Genomic DNA, 10,567 nt, shown 5'->3' with positions numbered 1-10,567 from the left:
CACGCCCTGGTCAAAGTATATTGTGCTTGTCTTTATTTATTTGGTCAGGCCAGGGTGTGACATGGGTTTATTGTGGTGTGTTTTGTCTGGGGGTTTTGTTAGGTATTGGGTGTGTGGCTTAGTGGGGGTATCTAGCATAGTCTATGGCTGCCTGAGGCGGTTCTCAATCAGAGGCAGGTGTTTATCGTTGTCTCTGATTGGGAACCATATTTAGGCAGCCATATTCTTTGAGTATTTTGTGGGTGATTGTTCCTGTCTCTGTGTTTGTTGTCACCAGATAGGCTGTATAGGTTTTCACGCTCCGTTTGTTGTTTTTGTATTGTTAGTTATTTCATGTCTAGTTCATTTCATTAAAGAACATGAATAACCACCACACTGCATTTTGGTCCGCTTCTCCTTCGACAGACGAGAACCGTTACAGTACTGATATGGTATATAAAGTACTGGTATGGTATATAAAGTACTGGTATGGTATATAAAGTACTGGTATGGTATATAAAGTACTGGTATGGTATATAAAGTACTGGTATGGTATATAAAATACTGGAATTGTATATAAAGTACTCGTATGGTATATAAAGTACTGGAATGGTATATAAAGTACTGGAATGGTATATAAAGTACTGGTATGGTATATAAAGTACTGGTATGGTATATAAAGTACTGGTATGGTATATAAAGTACTGGTATGGTATATAAAGTACTGGTATGGTATATAAAGTACTGGTATGGTATATAAAGTACTGGAATGGTATATAAAGTACTGGTATGGTATATAAAGTACTGGTATGTTATATAAAGTACTGGTATGGTATATAAAGTACTGGTATGTTATATAAAGTACTGGTATGGTATATAAAGTACTGGTATGGTATATAAAGTACTGGTATGGTATATAAAGTATGTGAGTGTTTTATTTGTCTTCTGCCTCTTTCTCCACATTACCCAGGGATTCTAACAATTCTATTTCAGGAGGAAATAAAGCCACGCCTCCATTTTGTGATGAATGGACTCAAGGTCAAGGTCCTCCTCTGATTCCTCTTTTGACCTCTTTCTTTGCAGGTCCAGTGTGGGCTCGATTACAATGGGGGACCAGTAAAGAAGTGTGTGCACTCACTACTGTAAGTCACAAAACATATTTAACAAAAAGCATGTATATCTCAGATTGCTGTATCTTATTAAACCCTTCTTCAGGTGTTGTGAGATCTGATCCTCTGTGCAGCATGACTTGGCACACATCCACAATGATTGTGCTGTTTGAAGGAAGTGTATGGTCTCTCCTCACCTGTGTCGATCTGATCCAGACTGTTACTGCTGAGGTTGAGAAGCTTCAGGTCCCTGGCAGCAACAAACTCCTTGGGCCGGAGCTGAGTGATGCTGTTACTGGACAAGTCCATCCTCACAATGTCTGACGGGAGACTTGAGGGGATGTTCTTCAGTTCTGCAGGGAGGTGAGGGAGGGGGTAGAGAGAGGGAGAATATGGAGGTCAGTGAGAGGTTAATGGCTTAACCAGACATGTTTACAATGGCCAAATCAGCTAGCTATCATACTGCATGAAAACATGAACAAAAATATAAGCGGACACACAAGGAACTTTGGGACATATGTGATTTTTTTCAACCCAATGCATACGTGTTGATCGCCAGAGTGACTGAAATTTGGATTCCTACATATGTGAATTCCGAGTGTGCCCTGAGAATATCAAGATGGCCTCCCCTTTCTATAGTCCCTCTGTAGCCATGTTGTATGTCTGAGCCAAGCAGGACTGTTATTCACAGCACTCTGGGTTGACCTTAGCCTTTGAAGGGTATGAAACATGAAGGTTAACGTATGAAACAGGGTTTCCCACAGGCGTAAAAGGCCTCTGAGAGCTTCTGTCTTTTTTTGTGATCGCCAGCAGCCTTTACCATAGAAGGAAAACTTCTGCAAGAGCCATTGTTCTCCATCTAGAGTTTAAAATAAAGACTAAGACATGAAGACGAAGTAGGTGGTCCCTAAAAATGCATACAACTTCTACTAACAATTCATAATGAATGATGTCTTTTGATCCGGGTTTTCTAAGTCTTGTTGACAATGAAAGCGCTCAGCTGAGAATGAACCTAGCTGTGGTGGGGTGGAAAACCTTCCTTTTTAATTTCATGAACGACACAGGACCTTTCTGTGTTTGTCAAAATCCACGTACAGAAGTCTTGGACTGCTTCCAGTTGGCCACATTCTGAGCACGGTTTATTCATCATTCGGCTGAAGGAACTATCACAGACCTTAACGACAGACATCTGCTCTAATATCATAACAGCATAGGACATCCATCCTCCTCCACTGTAAGGAAAGGAGATTAGCGCTCCATGGCTTTTAAGATGAGGTTCCTGGAGCAATGACACCCTATTCACTAGATAGTACACTACTTTTGTCCATACCCCTATGGGCCATGGTAGCGCTCTGGTTAAAAGTAGTGCACTATGTAGGGAATAGGGTGCCATTTGGGACACATTGGAGATGTTCCATCTTTCCCCTATCTATCGAACCCTGCCTCACAACACCTGTGATATGCTTTAGTTCAGACTACAGCAGTGAGTTCAGACTACAGTAGTGAGTTCAGACTACAGCAGTGAGTTCAAACTACAGCAGTGAGTGGGGAAACATGCAGATGGTTGGGATGTTGGGGAAGTCAAGGTCGTTCAGCCATAACCGTTTTCAGAAACAATCTGAACTCATCATGAGGGGCCACAGTCAGAGCTGGCCCTATATCCATACCCACTATACAGTCAGAGCTGGCCCTATATCCATACCCACTCATACAGTCAGAGCTGGCCCTATATCCATACCCACTCATACAGTCAGAGCTGGCCCTATATCCATACCCACTCATACAGTCAGAGCTGGCCCTATATCCATACCCACTCATACAGTCAGAGCTGGCCCTATATCTATACCCACTCATACAGTCAGAGCTGGCCCTATATCCATACCCACTCATACAGTCAGAGCTGGCCCTATATCCATACCCACTCATACAGTCAGAGCTGGCCCTATATCCATACCCACTCATACAGTCAGAGCTGGCCCTATATCCATACCCACTCATACAGTCAGAGCTGGCCCTATATCCATACCCACTCATACAGTCAGAGCTGGCCATATATCCATACCCACTCATACAGTCAGAGCTGGCCCTATATCCATACCCACTCATACAGTCAGAGCTGGCCCTATATCCATACCCACTCATACAGTCAGAGCTGGCCCTATATCCATACCCACTCATACAGTCAGAGCTGGCCCTATATCTATACCCACTCATACAGTCAGAGCTGGCCCTATATCCATACCCACTCATACAGTCAGAGCTGGCCCTATATCCATACCCACTCATACAGTCAGAGCTGGCCCTATATCCATACCCACTCATACAGTCAGAGCTGGCCCTATATCCATACCCACTCATACAGTCAGAGCTGGCCCTATATCCATACCCACTCATACAGTCAGAGCTGGCCCTATATCCATACCCACTCATACAGTCAGAGCTGGCCCTATATCCATACCCACTCATACAGTCAGAGCTGGCCCTATATCCATACCCACTCATACAGTCAGAGCTGGCCCTATATCCATACCCACTCATACAGTCAGAGCCGGCCCTATATCCATACCCACTCATACAGTCAGAGCTGGCCCTATATCCATACCCACTCATACAGTCAGAGCTGGCCCTATATCCATACCCACTCATACAGTCAGAGCTGGCCCTATATCCATACCCACTCATACAGTCAGAGCCGGCCCTATATCCATACCCACTCATACAGTCAGAGCCGGCCCTATATCCATACCCACTCATACAGTCAGAGCCGGCCCTATATCCATACCCACTCATACAGTCAGAGCTGGCCCTATATCCATACCCACTCATACAGTCAGAGCTGGCCCTATATCCATACCCACTCATACAGTCAGAGCCGGCCCTATATCCATACCCACTCATACAGTCAGAGCTGGCCCTATATCCATACCCACTCATACAGTCAGAGCTGGCCCTATATCCATACCCACTCATACAGTCAGAGCTGGCCCTATATCCATACCCACTCATACAGTCAGAGCTGGCCCTATATCCATACCCACTCATACAGTCAGAGCTGGCCCTATATCCATACCCACTCATACAGTCAGAGCTGGCCCTATATCCATACCCACTCATACAGTCAGAGCTGGCCCTATATCCATACCCACTCATACAGTCAGAGCTGGCCCTATATCCATACCCACTCATACAGTCAGAGCTGGCCCTAGCCTTTTGGGGGCTCTAAGTAACATTTTGTCATGGGCGGAGAGAAGATTTAGTAATTTTATAACAAATTCCATGCAATTCTACTCATTTTGCCATAGGGTTTAGAGAAATGTTTGCAGTTTTTAACATGATATCTGAGTGAGATTGACTAACAAAATCAATGGGGGCCCACCGGTCTGCAATTTGACCATGCTTACTAGAAGTTTAGATGGCTGGCCACTAGACTAACTTGTCAGTCTAATTACTGAAGCTGTTAGTGACTGACGTAACAACAGAGCAACTGCTGATGCACAACCACTATTCTAACTCTCAACAGGAAGTTTATTTGAAATGTTTTTAGAAATGTTTCCGCGGGCCAACAAAAGGGGGGTGGCGGCCAGTTGCCCATCCCTGATATAGTTTATTAAAATCACATGTTGTTTACAAACAGCAGGAAACTAAACCTATACAGCCATTAATTTAGATTGTAAATGCACAGTGCTGCTTTTACAGAGTCAGGTGCCAAACATGCCTGTATATCAAGGAAATCAACGATGCTGTGGAGGAGAGGAGACTACCGGCAGAATATTACCCATCAGGCTGTGGAGGAGAGGAGACCACCAGCAGAATATTACCCATCATGCTGTGGAGGAGAGGAGACTACCACCAGAATATTACCCATCATGCTGTGGAGGAGAGGAGACCACCAGCAGAATATTACCCATCATGCTGTGGAGGAGAGGAGACCACCAGCAGAATATTACCCATCATGCTATGGAGGAGAGGAGACCACCAGCAGAATATTACCCATCATGCTGTGGAGGAGAGGAGACCACCAGCAGAATATTACCCATCATGCTGTGGAGGAGAGGAGACTACCAGCAGAATATTACCCATCATGCTGTGGAGGAGAGGAGACTACCAGCAGAATATGACTCCCTCTCTGCTACACATCATGACTCCCCCAGAATGTGTCAGCTGACAAAACACCCAGCCATCGGTTACAGGAACTCCAAGAAACCATGATATAATGTTAGAAGAGGAGGTTAGGCTTTACAGAGATGACAAGCAGGCCAACTCTCCATATGCTGACTCAACGGTTCTGCTAATGATAGATCAGGACTAAACCAGGCGTCATCTTGCCTGGACGACATTTATCTAAAAAGTACACGCACTCTGACATATTCTCCCATATATCATGTATGTACCACAGAGATGATTTATTTGTGGTTAGATACATTCTGTCTTGCTCCCGCACAGTTCGGTAGTGTACTGTAGGGACATTTCCAGTGTTTACAAATGAGACTTTGTTTCCAGTGTAATGACCTCTGGTCAGTTATTAGTTACAGTATATTAAGGCCCTGAGGAGGGAGGGAGGGGGAGCGAGGGAGGGAGGGAGGGAGGGAGGGAGGGAGGGAGCGAGCGAGCGAGCGAGGGAGGGAGGGAGGGAGGATGGAGGGAGTGAGGGGGGGGAGGGGAGGGGGAGGGATGGAGGGAGGGAGGGAGGGAGGGAGGGAGGGTGGGAGTGGGGAGGGAGGGAGGGAGGGAGGGAGGGTGGGTGGGAGGGGAGGGTGGGAGGAGGGAGGGGGAGGGAGGGAGGGGTGGGTGGGAGGGTGGGAGGGAGGGAGGGTGGGTGGGAGGGTGGGAGGAGGGGGAGGGGGAGGGTGGGTGGAGGGTGGGAGGGAGGGAGGGAGGGTGGGAGGGGGAGGGAGGGGGGAGGGAGGGGGAGGGGGGGAGGGAGGGAGGGTGGGTGGGTGGGAGGGTGGGAGGGAGGAGGGAGGGAGGGGGAGGGAGGGTGGGAGGGAGGGAGGGAGGGAGGGAGGGAGGGAGGGAGGGAGGGAGGGGGGAGGGGGGAGGAGGGAGGCTATGACCAGTGAGATGATCTAGTGAGGTTCAGATAAAGGACTGATTGAAAGCCTTTCCAGAGGGGAAGAGAAATAGTTTCCTCCAGCTGAACATGGGGATCTTTTATATAGCGACAGTAGAATACAGAGACCAGTGTTGCTGCTTCTTGCACGTTTAACTGCACTCTGACAAATGGCTTTCTGGGGACAGGATAGGGACAGTAGATCATTATATGACTGTCATTCATCATCTTGGTCAAAGGGCCAGTTCACTGTGACATGTCATAAATATACAGTAGAACAATACATCAGAGTGCCACTTCCACACTAAATTAGTATGAAGGGACTATTCATGACCTTACTGCCACATCTATACTAAATCAATATGAAGGGACTATTCATGACCATACTGCCACGTCTATACTAAATCAATATGAAGAGACTATTCATGACCATACTGCCACATCTATACTAAATCAATATGAAGGGACTATTCATGACCATACTGCCACGTCTATACTAAATCAATATGAAGAGAATATTCATGACCATACTGCCACGTCTATACTAAATCAATATGAAGAGACTATTCATGACCATACTGCCACGTCTATACTAAATCAATATGAAGGGACTGTTCATGACCATACTGCCACGTCTATACTAAATCAATATGAAGAGACTGTTCATGACCATACTGCCACGTCTATACTAAATCAATATGAAGGGACTGTTCATGACCATACTGCCACGTCTATACTAAATCAATATGAAGAGACTATTCATGACCATACTGCCACGTCTATACTAAATCAATATGAAGAGACTATTCATGACCATACTGCCACGTCTATACTACACTACATCAATATGAAGAGACTATTCATGACCATACTGCCACGCCTATACTAAATCAATATGAAGAGACTATTCATGACCATACTGCCACGTCTATACTAAATCAATATGAAGAGACTATTCATGACCATACTGCCACGTCTATACTAAATCAATATGAAGAGACTATTCATGACCATACTGCCACGTCTATACTAAATCAATATGAAGAGACTATTCATGACCATACTGCCACGTCTATACTAAATCAATATGAAGGGACTATTCATGACCATACTGCCACGTCTATACTAAATCAATATGAAGAGACTATTCATGACCATACTGCCACGTCTATACTAAATCAATATGAAGAGACTATTCATGACCATACTGCCACGTCTATACTAAATCAATATGAAGAGACTATTCATGACCATACTGCCATGTCTTTACTAAATCAATATGAAGAGACTATTCATGACCATACTGCCACGTCTATACTAAATCAATATGAAGGGACTATTCATGACCATACTGCCACGTCTATACTAAATCCATTCGACCATACTATACTAAATCAATATGAAGAGACTATTCATGACCATACTGCCACGCCTATACTAAATCAATATGAAGAGACTATTCATGACCATACTGCCACGCCTATACTAAATCAATATGAAGGGACTATTCATGACCATACTGCCACGCCTATACTAAATCAATATGAAGAGACTATTCATGACCATACTGCCACGCCTATACTAAATCAATATGAAGAGACTATTCATGACCATACTGCCACGCCTATACTAAATCAATATGAAGAGACTATTCATGACCATACTGCCACGCCTATACTAAATCAATATGAAGAGACTATTCATGACCATACTGCCACGCCTATACTAAATCAATATGAAGAGACTATTCATGACCATACTGCCACGTCTATACTAAATCAATATGAAGAGACTATTCATGACCATACTGCCACGCCTATACTAAATCAATATGAAGGGACTATTCATGACCATACTGCCACGTCTATACTAAATCAATATGAAGAGACTATTCATGACCATACTGCTACGCCTATACTAAATCAATATGAAGAGACTATTCATGACCATACTGCCACGCCTATACTAAATCAATATGAAGGAGACTATTCATGACCATACTGCCATGTCTTTACTAAATCAATATGAAGAGACTATTCATGACCATACTGCCACGTCTATACTAAATCAATATGAAGGGACTATTCATGACCATACTGCCACGTCTATACTAAATCAATATGAAGAGACTATTCATGACCATACTGCCACGCCTATACTAAATCAATATGAAGAGACTATTTGACCATACTGCCACCTATATAAATCAATATGAAGAGACTATTCATGACCATACTGCCACGCCTTTACTAAATCAATATGAAGAGACTATTCATGACCATACTGCCACGTCTATACTAAATCAATATGAAGAGACTATTCATGACCATACCCGTCTATACTAAATCAATATGAAGAGACTATTCATGACCATACAAGCACGCCTTTACTAAATCAATATGAAGAGACTATTCATGACCATACTGCCACGTCTATACTAAATCAATATAGGGAATTCATGACCATACTGTCTATACTAAATCAATAGAAGGGACTATTCATGACCATACTGCCACGTCTATACTAAATCAATATGAAGAGACTATTCATGACCATACTGCCACTATATACTAAATCAATATGAAGAGACTATTCATACTGCCACGTCTATACTAAATCAATATGAAGAGACTATTCATGACCTATACTAAATCAATATGAAGAGACTATTCATGACCATACTGCCACGTCTATACTAAATCAATATGAAGAGACTATTCATGTTGTATTTTGGAGCTCAAACAAAAGCAGTCCCCACACAGCATGGACTCCATGCAGGGTTTGTAGTCAGTCCCATGGGTCTGGGCCTAACGACTATTGGAAAAACAATACTGAAAGCTAATCTCTCTCGAGGTTATAGTCCTGGTAGCAGTTCTAATGTGGCAGTTATACATAGCACAGAAACGCCACCAGATGTGAGAGTCTGGACGGGGACAGAAAGGAGACTCCATATTTCCCTTGGTCCCTTTGTGTCTAACGTTTACATGATGGTTTCCACGGTTTCCACGCTGCAAGCCGTCACTCTAAGGCCTCTCGGGTTTACAGTCGTCTCCTACCACATTCTGATTCAGGGAAATTATCGAGAACACATTTAGAAAGTAGTCCTTATCAACCACAGCTCTGGAGTATCCAGCAGCCAGCCTCTCCTCCATACTGTTCCAAAAGTCCTCACAACAACCATGTGTAGTGAACAATGGCCAGAGATTTCAGATGGACATGTGACTCATACACCGAGGGCCGGTTTCCCTGACCCATACTAGTCCTAATCTTGGACTAAAAAGCTGTTTCAGTAGAGATTCATCTGGGTCGAGGAACCCATGGCCCTGAGAACCCCAATAACTCACTCCAGTGTTCTGAAAGACCCGAATACAACACGTCATTGTCCTCCAAGGAGGACATTCTTCACACAGGTCACACAAACAAATGAAAGGGAGACAAGCTTGGTTGGCTCATAGCTTACCTTTGCTCTTGCAGTCCAGCATGGGTTTGGGGAACATGTAGGTGTGGCACAAGGAGTTGGCATCAGGGTACTTCTTGATGGGAGGTGGTTTGGGCAGACTACCCTGCCCCTCTTGAGGTTTCTGCCCTGGCTGATGGCCCTCCCCATCCTCAACACACAGCAGCTCTGGCCTCATCTTCTTCAGCTTCTGACCTCTCAGCGCGTCCGGTTCCGAACACTTGGCGTAGTTCCCAGGTTACGGTTGCTGGGCACCTGCAGGGTCCTGACCAGACTATCCAGCGAGCACCGGCAGTCCCAGGGGTTGTCATAGAGACGCAGGTAGCGGAGGTTTGGCAAGGGCAGCAGGTGCTCCTCAGAAGCTGGTCTTCATCTGGTTGTGCTGAAGAAGCAGAGTAGTGAGCTGTCCCAGCCCTGCGAACGCTCCTCCTCCACCATGTAGAGCTCATTCTGTTGTAGATCCAGACTCTTTAGGTTCTTGAACTGGGAGAAGGTGTTGTCTCTGAGCACCTGGATCTTGTTGCGGGCCAGCAGGAGGTGGTGGATGTCTTCAGGCCAGTGCTGTTGCACCCGGTCAGCTGGCGGTCCTGACAGTCCAGGTATTTCTCTCCGGCCTCCATGTATTCCTTGCATTCAGAGGTTTGGCGTTTGACAGCATTGGCCCTGCCTTTCCCGGGCCCCTGCCCCTTTCTCTGCTCCGTCCACCCTTCCTGGGCTCAGTGGAACTCAGGAGCAGGAGGAGCAGCAGAGCGCTGAGCAGCCGCATCCTGGGGAGCCCCAATGCCACCACTGGGAGATGGGGGAGTGGCAAGACTGGAACAAGAGGGAGGGAAGGGGAGAGGGATGGCCTTGTGCAATCAGAGATGGCCTTGGGTTTCTGCTGGTGCCAGGGAAGGCTGGTTACAGCTGTGTGAGAGAGAGAGAGAGAGAGAGAGTGAGTTAAGTGGAGAGTTCATTGTTCGGGAGGAGAGG

The 10,567-nt window shown here is 45.4% G+C and overlaps 1 pseudogene; it reads right to left on the bottom strand.

Moving 5' to 3' along the window:
* The window catches only part of LOC135531449 (leucine-rich repeat-containing protein 17-like), an 11,823-nt pseudogene extending 1,462 nt beyond the window's left edge, over positions 1–10,361 (bottom strand).
* Positions 10,362–10,567: the final 206 nt, after the last annotated feature.

This window comes from Oncorhynchus masou, unplaced genomic scaffold, assembly GCF_036934945.1.
Source record: "Oncorhynchus masou masou isolate Uvic2021 unplaced genomic scaffold, UVic_Omas_1.1 unplaced_scaffold_1591, whole genome shotgun sequence".
Taxonomy (NCBI): Eukaryota; Metazoa; Chordata; class Actinopteri; order Salmoniformes; family Salmonidae; genus Oncorhynchus; species Oncorhynchus masou.
Note: the sequence above shows the minus strand (reverse complement) of the source record. Positions and strands in the feature narration are given on the sequence as shown.